Source organism: Pantherophis guttatus, chromosome 2 (assembly GCF_059756535.1).
Source record: "Pantherophis guttatus breed Tessera chromosome 2, ASM5975653v1, whole genome shotgun sequence".
In the NCBI taxonomy this organism is placed as follows: Eukaryota; Metazoa; Chordata; class Lepidosauria; order Squamata; family Colubridae; genus Pantherophis; species Pantherophis guttatus.
This window is the reverse complement of record NC_142064.1, coordinates 78373945-78387515: the sequence shown is the minus strand read 5'-3', so window position 1 is coordinate 78387515 and position 13571 is coordinate 78373945.

Sequence of the window (13571 nt, the reverse complement as noted above, 5' to 3'; positions counted from 1 at the left end):
CTCTGTGGGGGTCAGTGACTCGCCCCCAATAGCCAGCGATGGCACCAGCTGGCTATACCGGGACGCCGGCATCCACAGCCACTCGGTCTTGGAAGGGTTGAGCCGAAGCCTGTTCCTCCCCATCCAGACCCGCACAGCCTCCAGACACTGGGACATCACTTCGAGGGCATCATTGGGGTGGTCTGGGGTGGAAATGTACAGCTGAGTATCATCAGCGTACAGATGGCATCGCACCCCAAAACCACGGATGATCTCACCCAGCGGCTTCACATAAATGTTGAACAGGAGCGGTGAGAGGACCGACCCTTGCGGCACCCCGCAAGCAAGGCGCCTCGAGGTTGACCTCTGCCCCCCTGCCAACACAGACTGCGACCGGTCAGAGAGATAGGAGGAGAACCACCGCAACACGGTGCCTCCCACCCCCAGTCCCTCCAGCCGGCGCAGCATGATACCATGGTCGATGGTATCAAAAGCCGCTGAGAGGTCTAACAGGACCAGAACAGAGGAGCAACCCCTGTCCCGAGCCCTCCAGAGATCATCCACCAATGCGACCAATGCCGTCTCCGTGCTGTACCCAGGCCTGAAGCCGGACTCGCATGGATCTAGATAGACGGTTTCATCCAGGAACTGTGGGAGCTGTTGCGCAACCACACTCTCCACAACCTTCGCAACAAAGCGAAGGTTGGAGACCGGACGATAGTTTGCCAAAACGGCAAACATCTGGGGCAGGTTTCAAAACCTGTCAATACTGGTTCCCTCGTGGGCATGCTCACACTCACGATGCTTCTATGCATAAGCTTCTGCAGATGTTTCTGCAGAAACATCCGGGTGGGTAGGCGGAGCCTCCCAGTGCTGCTGCTACCGGTTCACCCATAGCAACCCACCACTGACGTACATGTGTGCCAGCGAGCGGCACTCCCCTGCGCATGTGTACGCTCCTGTTTCAGCATCTGGTGCCAAAAAGGTTTGCCAACACTGCCCTATATCATTTCAGATTGGTGGCTGTCCAGTCTCTTCAGCGATGAAACACCAGTGGTGGGATTCAAATTTTTTTACTACCGGTTTTGTGGGCGTGGCTTGGTGGGTGTGGCATGGCATGGTTTGGTGGGCATGGCAGGGGAAGGATACTGTAAAATCTCCATTCCCTCCCCACTCCAGGGGAAGCGTACTGCAAAATCCCCTTTTCCTCCTGATCAGCTGGGACTCGGGAGGCAGAGAATAGATGGGGGCGGGGCCAGTCAGAGGTGGTATTTACCGATTCTCCGAACTATTCAAAATTTCTGCTACCGGTTCTCCAGAACTGGTCAGAACCTGCTGAATACCACCTCTGATGAAGAACCTACAACTGCTAAAGGCAAGCTGTTCCATTGGTAAATTGTCCTCACTGTTAATAAGTTTCTCCTTAATTCCAGGCTGCTTCTCTCCTTGATTCATTTCCATCCATTGTTTGTTGTCTTGCCTTCTGGTGCTTTGAAAAATAAGTTGACCCCTTCTTCTTTGTAGCAGCTCCTCAAATATTGGAATACTGCTATCATGTCACCCCCGGTCCTTCTTTTCCCTAGACTGGCCATACCCAATTCCTGCAACCGTGATCTCCAATTTCTGCTTGCTTCCTACCATTCCTTTTATATTCTCCCCTGAAATTATCTTCCTCAGATGATTCAGAGCTGCTAAATTCTACTATCATGTTGCTGTAGGACCTGAACCCCTGAACTTCGTTGCTCTTAGGTAGATTTTTCAATGATTCTTTGAAAAATCATTCGAAAATTATTCCAGCTATTAAAAACAGGGTGGCTTCCAGCTGAGAAAGGCTAGATTCTGCTAACTTCAAATATGTTTAATCTTCTTGAGCCAAAGGCTGACGTTATAGCTAGGGGTGAGGGGAAAGAAACAAAGCTCTCTTCCCTAGGGAGAAGATGTGGTGCTTCTCCCTTGCCACATCTGACTTTCATCAGCTCAGCCATAACAGCAGCCTGAAAGCAAATATATCGGGGCTTTTGACTTTCATCAGCCTCAAGATTGACAGCCATTGTACAAATGCATTTGATTCCATCACTCTGATATCTGGCTTAAAGTAACTTTGCCAAGAGGCATCTTATATGCTACATGACTAACATTGCTAAAAGAATCAATATTATTTTTCATTTCTCCCTTAAATTAATTGAATAATTTTATGAATAGGCGGAAGAGTAGGGCTGGCTTCTGACGTGTGTGCATCTTACACAGATATATATACACATAGAAAGACAGACCAAAACCCCCTTTTTCTTTTACACTCAGAGGTGGTAAGGTGTTAAACATCTAAAAGACAACTTATTTCTCGGGAAACTGTAATATATGATCCAAGCTGTCCAGGGAGAGAACAATGAGAAGGAAAAATTAGGTGAGCAGATGTGTGTTTTTCCAATAAACATGCATATAGTTGTAATGCTGTAGAGTTATTTTGTGTGCTTCACACCTGGGCATGTTTATAACCAAAGACAGAACTAAAACAAAGCAACAATTATACTCTGAGGAGCAAAGTACATCTTGAACATCACCTAAATCTCTGGCATATAGAAAAAATAAATGAAGGAGTACAAGCTATATGGGGATAAGAGGAAAGGGTTTTGGTTTTTTTAAATTCTGGGGTAGATTTCAGGATTTGGAATTCATACAAACCAGGGTGTGGACCTTGTACTAGATTCAGCTTTCCCACGAGACAGCTATATAATCTGGGGTGGGATTCTACCGGTTCGGACTGGTTCAGGAGAACCAGTAGTTCAGACAATCAGCTGGGAGCAAACCGGTTCGTCCCGACGTTCAGATGGGCCCACATGTCCACCCGTGCTATTTTCCAACCTTTATCTTCTCAGCTGATTCGCCCAGTAGAGCAGATTGCCGTGCAAATCAGCTGTGTTACTCCTCCAAAGAAACCAGGAAGTGAAGATTTATTGAAACTGCACATGTGCACGCAAATTGCATGATCACCGAACCGGTTGTTAAACCGGGAGGATCCCACCACTGCATATAATATCAGTAACAAGACAATCTTTTATCAGTTTTGGCTGTTATATGCAAGTATATCACTCAGAAAGCCACTCAGGTGAGATGGATGGTGTCAAAATTTGATAAATAAAAGAATAAAAATAAATAAATAAATCCCTACCTAAATAAATAAAGCTCTGAAGACATGAATGCTGGTAGCTCAAATTGGATTATTATAATACATTCTTCATTGAATGGTCCTTGAGGATAGTTTTGCTTAAAGGATGGCACCATAGATGGAGACTGGTATCACTTGAAGGTTTCTACTTAATCCCGGAGGATTCGTTCAATTCATTCAAGGTGTTTGTCCAGCAAATTCTTATTCTATTTAGCACCAAGCTACTTACAAGACCCCCAATTTTAAAACTATGCAGCATTCACTCTCTGATAGTCATCCCCAAAATGACTTTTGTGACTACTATCATAGCTAAACTTAACATGAACACCTAATTTGGCTTTTTCTCATTGAGCACTCCAACTATGGAAAAAATGCTACTAGGCTAAGGTTTAGCAAGAGACTAAAACATGCATTCAGTAGGGCTTTTGAAAATAGTTTTAACAATAATTTTGTTTTTTATGCCAGTGATTATATTTCTTAGATTTAATTGCATCCTGATGATTTTTAGCATTCTGGTTTTGCAAGCTGCCTTTAGATCTGCTAGAGGCCTAGACAGCATATTCATTTTCTTAACTAAATGTACAGGATTGTTATCAAAAGATACCAATAAAAGAAATAGAAGACAACAACACAAACAAACATTCTTACTTTAAGATTCAGAGGTTTATTTTCATGAGCAATTTAGAACATGAACAGCTATCACAACATTACTTACATGAATAACCCATTGCAATGAGGTCCAGAGACGATAGCTGGGTCCAGCATGGAACAGCTATGCCAATGGCCTCAAACATATTTCAAGACACCCTTTTTATACTCTTTCTACATGCATTTTTATAATTTCCTTCCTTGTACTTACATACTGACCGTCAGCCAACACAGCAGTTAGCACATTCTTGCGTGTACATGTGAAATCTCCTTCCATCTGCTACTTTCAGTCCCCTATTTCTCAATATCTTCATGTCCTTAATCCAAAATAGCTCCTAAAACTGCTTGTTTTGCAAATACATGTTACAAATTGCATTAGCACAGCAAATTACAAATATTACTTTATTCTTGTGTAATCATTCCAGCTTAGCTGCTATAGCATTTGATTTGAAGCCTACTTTGACTTTCGAGGCTTTTATAATTGAACTCTAGTCGTCTTCCTCTCACAGTATAAATTTGTTGCTGGTGCTTGTAGGGAAAAAAATTCTAATCTGTGCGTATATCTATATTACTACAGAGTGCAAGTGGCAACAGTTATTTGGCAAAGCCCTGCAACCTTCATTATAATGTCAACCAAAGAGTAAGATGTTCACGCACACCTGGTAGGGTTGAATGACTTCAAAAGGAACGAAGGACTAACCAGCCTGCTCACAGGAGTATATATATATTTTTCTTAGTGTGCTGTTGTGCCTTTAAGGCTCAGGTATACTGTGACATTTTGGGAATTGGGAATTACAATTTTTCAAAAAAGAAAAGAAAAAACCGCCTGCACGGAGAAACTCCCAGGCTGATCCTGGCAAACAGTGCAGAAAAACTGTATTTTCTTCCTGAGGCAGGAAGACACACCCAAACTTCCTGCCAGAGTCACTTTCTGAGCTTTCAGGTCTACGAATGAGCCACACCTTTGGGGAGATGTCTGTTTGCCTGCCAGGAAAGATCAGTCAGCCAATATGTTAACTGTGAGAGCATATTTTGGTTCCCTGGGGCTTCCCTCTCTCCCTCTCCCTCTTTCTCTTCCCCTCTGCTGAACCTAAACAGCACTTCCAGTGAAAAGCACTTCTTAATTGACCTATCATTGAACCGAATGGATAAAACACGTTTCTCAGAATTCCTGCCTTCGTGCATTGTAGTAGGTCTTCTGTGTAGCATTTTCTACACAGAGAGCAAACCCAACTATAATGCCAGAAAGCATTATAGTTGGGAATCTGAATTAGAAGCTGGGAGGGTCAAGTTCAAATCTTGATTTAGCCACGATGCTTCTGGGTGGTTCTTGAGCAAGCACCATCTCTCTGCTCTGCTTACCTCATAGGATGGTTGCAAGGATAAAATGAAGAGGAGAACCCATGTTCCCAGGCTTGAGTTCTGGGAGGAAAGGCAGGATATAACTGGGATACATGAATGAGTGAGGCTGCATAAGGTATCGTCTTGCAATAAATCCCCCTTGTCAAAGTTATTGCCCATTTATAATGTGAAGAACAAAAGTGGAAGCTGCTTGTAATGCTTTCATAAATCATACTTACCAACAATTCAGACGTCTATGGAGATTCTCAGTCATCCAGGTCATGGTTGTCCCAAACGTGCTTTTTTCAAGAGGCAACTGGACTTTCTGGTTTTTCTTTGAAGACGTTTCGCTTCTCATCCAAGAAGCTTCTTCAGCTCTGACTGGATGGTGGGGAATGGAAGGATTTATACTCTTTGCAGACAGCTGGTCATTTGCATTCCTTTAGCAGGTTGTTAAGGTCACCTGAAGGTTTATCAGGGTCACCTGAGTGGTACAAATGGGTATGGAGCAGGGATGGGTTCTACTTACCTTTACTACCGCTTTGCATCGCGCCCATGCACGCTCTCTTGCTTTGCTCCTGCATGCACAGATCACTTATGATGACATCTGGGTCAATGGGCGGAGCCTCCCACCGGTTTTACTACCGGTTCTTGTGAACTGGTCCGAACCAGGGGCAACCCACCACTGGTATGGAGCCTTCTTGGAACTGCTGAAAGGACTGTGTTGTAGTTTGGAGATAGATGATGTCATATCCCTCCCCCTCTGTTGAGAGAGAGCTGCTCAATTTTGACATAGATGGCCTCTTTGACCCCTCTTTTAAACCAGCGATAAAGAGGCCATCTATGTCAAAATTGAGCAGCTCTCTCTCAACAGATGGAGAAGGGGTATGACATCATCTATCTCCAATCTACAACAAAGTCCCTTCAACAGTTTCAAGAAGGCCCCACACCAATTCGCACCACTCAGGTGACCCTGACGACACAGATAAACCTCCAGGTGTCCTTAACAACCCAGTAAAAGAATGCAAATGTCCAGCTGTCTGCAAGGAGTATAAATCCTTCCATTCCCCACCATCCAGTCAGAGCTGAAGAAGCTTCTTGGATGAGACGCGAAACATCTTCAAAGAAAAACCAGAAAGTCCAGTTGCCTCTTGAAAAAAGCACCTTTGGGACAACAATTCAGATATTTCACTTTGTCAGTGGTTAACACTGCAACACGGTGGCTGCAAATCCCTTTCCCTTCAGTGCTTCTCACCTTCCACTCACCGTTCTCACAGCACCTCCAAATAGATCCTTTGGAGCATATGGAGACACCGCATCTTTAAGGCAGCTGCGGCGCTTTATCTAGGAAAAGATATACACTAGCTGGGTAACAGGTGGGTAACAGGTTTATATTCATGATCCAGCACTACTTTTTTTGGGATCCAATCCAAAGCACCGCATAGCTCTGCTCAATAAATGAGCCACAAGCAAGTGATAAGACATGTTTGCTGATAAATCAAGGGTTCTTATATGTCACGGCATCGCTTCACAGTCAAATGTGCTATTTCGGGGCGTCTCATATCTCCAGCTCCGTTGGGAACTGACAGACTGTAGTCTAAATCTTGCCTGACCCTCTGACCCATTCTGCTCGAAGCTTTGGACTAGAAATTGCTCCTCTTGTTGATGTTCCTCACTCCAAGTTGTCATTTCAAGAGAAAGGTGAGAGCCAGAAAAAAAAAGCTGTTTTTACAGATTTTGTTCTCATCTTAGTTTCCCCGACAGGAAACGAAAGGGAGGTGTGATTCACAGAATCTGCTGCTAGAGGTCACAGCTTTGGAACACAAGCTCTTGATATGGCTCAGCTTCAACAAGTAAGTTTTGAAAAGGCCAAATTCTCATTCCCAAGGTCTAATAACAACATCATCTAATAACAACAGTTCATGGGAAAAGCAGGGAAGGTTGCAAATGATGACCACGGGGCACTTCAACTGGTCGTAAGCGTTGGTTGCCCAAGCAATTTAATTGGTGGCTGAGATAGCCAGAACTCTTAAGGACTGATTATAACTACTATTTGTTCAACAACAATTGTAACTTTGAATGGTTGCCGCATGAGCGGTTGTAGCCCAAGGATTACCTATGCATGCTAACTTTTTTTAAAAAGTCTTTTTAATTCAACCTATACCTTCACTTCCATGAATGCATGCATCAACTCCATTCCACAATAACAAACCCCCTTCGTTCATACCACTTGCAAATTTCTCCCTGTGTCTCAGTTTCAAACACACAACATATTATTCTGGATTTTAATTTAATTTAACCTAATATAAATGATTGATTGATTGATTTGTGGCTTTAGTCGAATCAAAGTTTTCCTATGATGCTTTTTAAGACAATAGGAAAAGTGTAGAATAAGTTACCCGTACGACTTGCAGCGTTCCTATTACTGTAACGGTAAGAAGGTGACACTAATCAGTTTAGACACCTTTTGATCGATATATCCCAAGCACAGCTAAAAGGCTAGATTGCAGCAATTTTATAAAATTACTCTTGGTTTAATAAATGCATTTTGTCTATGAATTTGGGGTGCCTATATCAGCATTGTAGTAATACAGCTCCAGTTCCTTTTTCAGGTGCCTTTTGCAAAGATCTAACCCAGGGTGACTTGAGCTGCCTTATATGCCACGAGGGTTAAACTAATACGTTACATTTTGTTACCTGTTTAACGTTTCCCAGTCTCCTTTGTGACTTCAGTCTTAATTTTCAGCTGACAGAATGTAACAAACAGATTCGGTTAGTTTACTTTTGATATTATTCAGCTGTCTCAAGCACAAATGTCAGCAAAACCTGTTCTTTGGTTAGTAATCGACAGCATAAAGCTGCAAAAAAATAATCCTCTGGTTTCGGAAACTGTTAACTATCTTAAAATGTCAGAGGGCCCCCTACTGCTTCATAATATAGCACTTGCACACAGTTCAAGTGAAGAATGTGGGAAGAAAAGTGATCCAAGTCCTGAATGATAATATAGGTAGTCCTCAACTTACAACAGTTCACTTAAAGACCGTTCAAAGTTACAACAGCACTGAAAAAAAGTTACTTATGACAATTTTTCACACTTATGACCGTTGCAGCATCCTCAGGTCATGTGATTACCTTCTGCAACCTTCTGACAAGCAAAGTCAATGGGGAAACCAGATTCACTTAACAACAGTGTTACTAATTTAAGAACTGCAGTGATTCACTTAACAAATGTGGCAAGAAAAGTCGTAAAACAGGGCAAAACTCACTTAACGAACTTCTCAGTTAACAACATATATTTTGGGCTCAGTTGTGGTCGTAAGTTAAGATCAGGCTGGCACTCTAGCACTCAGGGTTTAGTTCACTTTTTACGAATGCAGTTAAAACACATCTCTCCAGTAAATGGGATGAAAGGAATATGAGCATATCAATTAGGAAATCACTGTTATTTTTAAGGTATGCGTGGACTTAAAAACTTGCTAACTGTTTTGTAACATTGGGCTGGTTTTTGAATAAATGAATACCTTATTAAAGCCAAGGACTGTTAATTTAGAATAACCAACATGCATTAAAAAGTCTGAATAATAAGGAATATATAAGGCACACATATTATATAACAGTTAAGAACATAAAAACAATAGAAGATTTTCAATCGCTTATGAAATAGCTCTGTGTCACGTTTAGTGACAAGGCTTCACATTATCTGGTAGTGCATCTAATAAGCTCCTGCAGAGATCGGTTTTATCTGAAAGCTGCAGCAGGTTTCCTGGCCAAGTAAAAGTGTGAGCAGAAATTCATGTGGATGAGCTAGAAATTTTGTTAATTAATAACACAAGAGCTTTGGTTCACAGTATGCAATATATCACAGGTGCAAATAGTTCCGGATTTATGATTGTAATTGAGCCCACAATGACTTTTGTTAATTGGTTAACGTGCACCAAGATCCAATTTTATGACTTTTTTTTTTCCAGCAGTCATTATTAAGTAAACACGACAGTCATAAACTGAATAGGAAGATAAGATTTATATTATGAATATAGGAGAGAAAACACTTCAGATTTCAGTACTGTAGGCAGTGATGTGATGAATTAAGGGGAAAAAATTGAATTATTTCAAAGGCACAGAAAGTATTTTATTATATGTGGGCACAACGAATCCACAGCCTGTAAATAGGGGACCTAAGAAAAAGTCAGAACAAATCACTTCTCCATTTCTACCCTAGCTGGCACAAACCAATTAGAAATTTCCTCCACACACTCTGTGTACTCTATCTCCAGTCACCCACAAAGAGAAAATGTAATTATAAAAGGATAGGGGGGGGGGGGAAATCAAAGTATTGATTTTAAAAATAAGCTTACTCATTCACTGAGCTCATATATCGCATTAATGGTGTGTTTTTTGTTAAGTATGTGGTATAACCCAATTATTGTGGTTGACTCATTTTGGCTGAGTGTAATGCGGGAAACAAATGTGACACAGTCAATAAACCATGTTTTAAAAGATTTTTGCATAGTGGCCTGTGTGTTCCTATGCATTGTATGCGAAATCATCTCTAAAAAAAATTAACCATGTTTTACAAAAGCAGTGAACCATTAGCCTAATCTGAAAAACTGTTCCCATTGGATTTTCAGAATTCTGTCATTCAAAGCTGAGAAAATTCTTGATTAAGCTTCATGTTGCATTTCTCCCCCCCCCAAAAAAAGCTTCTCCCTTGTTTTAATGTCCTCAGTGGAGTGAACATGATTTGCACAACAACCCAGAACCCCAAAAATAAAAGTCAGCAAATCATAGGCCTAGCATAAATGACAAAGTCAAAGGAAGGCCCACCAGCCAATCAGTTGGCCGTCTCAATACAGCCCTAGACTAATAGTCTATAGAGCAGGGCTGTCAAACTTCCGGGCCGTGAGCTGGATGCGTCATGTGCTGGCACATCCACTCCCAGTTTAGCGAAGGGGGAAAAAGTCCTGATACGTCACATGACACTGCCGTGACAACATGAGTTTGACATCCCTGCTGTAGAGATTCTCAATCACCCAGGTCATGGTTGTCCCAAAGATGCTTTTTCAGGAGGCAACTGGATTTTCTTGTTTTTTCTTTTGAAGATGTTTCACTTTTCATCCAAGAAGTTTCTTCAGCTCTGACAGGATTACCAGCTGTCTGCAAGGAATCTAAATCCTTCCATTCCCCACTATCCTGTCAGAGCTGAAGAAGCTTCTTGCATGAGAAGCGAAACGTCTTCAAAAGAAAAAACAAGAAAGTCCAGTTGCCTCCTGAAAAAGCACCATTGGGACAGCCCTAGACTAATGTATGGAAGTTTTCAGAATTCCTGCATGTGGCAGACAGTAACACCGCAATAAACTTCTGGACTTTCCCTTACGTAGGCACAGGCCATTGCCAAGCTTCTGTCAGTCCTTTTCTTGACTGAAGCGTAGCTGGCTTGCCCACCATTGCAAACAAGGAACAGCTGGATGTGCCTTTCATACAAATAATCACTTTACAATTTATAGCTATTCCCAGACTTGAAGGATGTAGGAATAAAATCTGCTGTTTTGATTGCCCTGCAGCTTCCCAGGTTGTATAAAGTTAGACAGCCTTCATGCAGTTACTCCTAGTGTAAGTAATTTACCTTTACAGACCACAGTGAGGTCTATGACCACATTGTCTGTCTGTACTTTCACTCTATAGCTCAAAGCCAACAAGAACAAATGGAGAATTAAAAAATAGAGAATATTAGTTTTTCCTCCGCAGATATCTAGCTACATTCGCACAAAACATTTAGTGATTTTTTAAAAAAAATTCTACAGAGTTTGTTGTTGTTGTTGTTGTTAGTTGCGAAGTTGTGCCTGATCCATTGCGACCCCTAACTCTACAGAGTTAGGCAAACCTAACTTACATGGTTAGGTTCAGTGATGGGTTGCTACCGGTTCTCCCCGGTTCTTGCGAACTGGTAGTGGAAATTTTGAGTAGTTTGGAGAACTGGTAAATACCACCTCTGCCTGGCCCCACCCCCAATCTATTCGCTGCCTCCCGAGTCCCAGCTGATCAGCTAGAAGGAAAAAAGCAGGGCTCACTTGACAAGAAGAGAAAAAAACCCCCCAAGACACCTTAGCTTTAAATTGAGAAGCCAAGAAGCCTCCCAACTGATCGGCTAGAACCGATCCGCTCCTTGTAAACCGCTCGGTGGTGGTAGATTGGCAATTGAGGCCAAGCTGTCTGAAAGCAGTTTCCGATGCTCTTAGTGGTGCCGTGGCGCTTCAAAGGGCCATCCTACAGCTGATCAGCGGTAAAAGGCAGTGTGGTGGTAGACCAGTGCGCTCCAAAAACAAATAGGTAGACCGCTACAGCTCTGCAAGCAGTTAAAAGCCTGATAGACCAGTACCTCTGCTAAATCCTAAAAATTGTTTGTCACATGACCATCAAACCACGCCCACAAAATAAGCCATGCCCACAGAACCAGTAGTAAAAAAATTTAGAACCTACCCCTGGTTAGGTTACATTAAAAGGGGGTATACAAATGTCCCAAATTGGATTGAGTACAGGTAGTCCTTGGCTTACAACAGTTTGTTTCGTGACCATTCAAAGTTAACAATGGCACTGAAAAAAGTGATGATTTTGCACACTTACAACCATTGCAGCCTCCCCATGGTCACGTGATCAAAATTCTGATGCTTGGCAACTGACTCATATTTATGACGGTTGCAGTTTCTTGGGATCATGTGATCCCCTTTTGCGCAATTCTGACAAGCAAAGTCAACAGGGAGGCCAGATTCACTTAACAGCTGTGTTACTAAACAACAGTGATTCACTCCACATCTGTGGTAAGAAAGATCATACAATGGGGCAAAATTCACTTAACAGATTTCTCACTTAGCAACCAAAGTTTTGGGCTCAATTGTGGTCGTAAAACGAGGACTACCTGTAAACCTAATTTTGGCTTGTTACCCAAATACTGTTATTTTTACACACCCTCTAAGTTAATGCTGAAATAAGAAAGCATATTATAGATCTTACCTCACATGTTCATTTTTTTAAAAATAGAAAACTGCCTCTTGTTTCAACTTGGAATAAGTTACACTTTGTTAGTGAAATTTATAAAACAACCAATAGCTGTTTTACTTGTTTGATGTGAATGACACAAAGACAATCAAGGCATGGTTATAGCTGTTTTTGGGAGTTACAAAGATAGTATTATGTTGTTGGTGCCTGTGCCTACAGGACCATAAATCTTTATGACAAAGGGTAGTTCTTTATTTCAGAAAGCTGCTTTTAGGTTTCAAAACTCACTTTTGTCCTTTATTCTGGTCACATAACTTAATGCACAGTCTTTCTTATTCATGAGGAAAATGAGGACATGAAATTGTCTTTTTAACCTAAATTTACATATTTATTTATTTATTTATTTATTTATTTATTTATTTATTTATTTATTTATTGGTTCAATTTATATGCCGCCCTTCTCCGGAGACTAAGGGCAGTTTACAATGCGTTAAGCAATAGCCTTCATACTTTTTGTATATACCTGCTTAGTAGGGCTTTTGGCCCCTCCTAAGCGGTGTTCTTTTTTATACAAAGTCAGCTTATTGCCCCCACAATCCGGGTCCTCATTTTACCTACCTCGGAAGGATGGAAGGCTAAGTCAACATTGAGCCTGGTGAGTTTGAACTTGCAGTAATTGCAGGCAGCTGGCAGCTATCAAGGCTCCTTGGTGCAGTTTAATGTTAGATATTTTCATTCAAATAAGATTTTTGTGTGTGTGTGTGTGTGTGTGGTTTAGCTCTGGAATTGTCCTTTGCAAAGCAAAGTTATCAACATAGGAATTAAATTGTTTGCCCTTTCCAGTCCCCTCACCTCAAATAAATATGCTCACTATACTATAGAGGAACCTGAAAATTGGCTTAGGATGGTCTGATATGAAGAACTCTATTGGTGGAGTTTGTAGATGGGCATCTAAGTTTGGGTGTCTTCATGCTGAGTAGATCAACTGCTAAATGAAGAAAAAAAGATATCCTCTATCTATAACACAGGAACGGACATCTCAAATCTTGACTGCAGTATTATGTGGTCCAAAAATATTTTACCCTTCTTCTCACAAAATGCTTATTCCACTGAAGCCACTCATTCAGCTAAATCTTCTTAGCGGCAGTTTTGGTGTAGACCACAGTGAGGTCAGACTAAATGGGATTTAAAATCACAATTTGGGGTCATAGAAATCCACTCATTCCACATAAGGCCTGTCTGGGCTTCATTAAGATCTCTAGCCTATTGGCCTGATTGGTCCATGAGGATTTAGGATGGAGTCATGTGTTTGGCTGCTCTATCCTCTCCAGCTCTGTTTCTTGGAGGACCAGACTGCAACACAAAGCAATTGAACTTTCATGTTCCTCAAACAGGGCTGAAGTTAGCTTAGTTGAACCACAACCAGGCTTGTTTGGGACTAAGC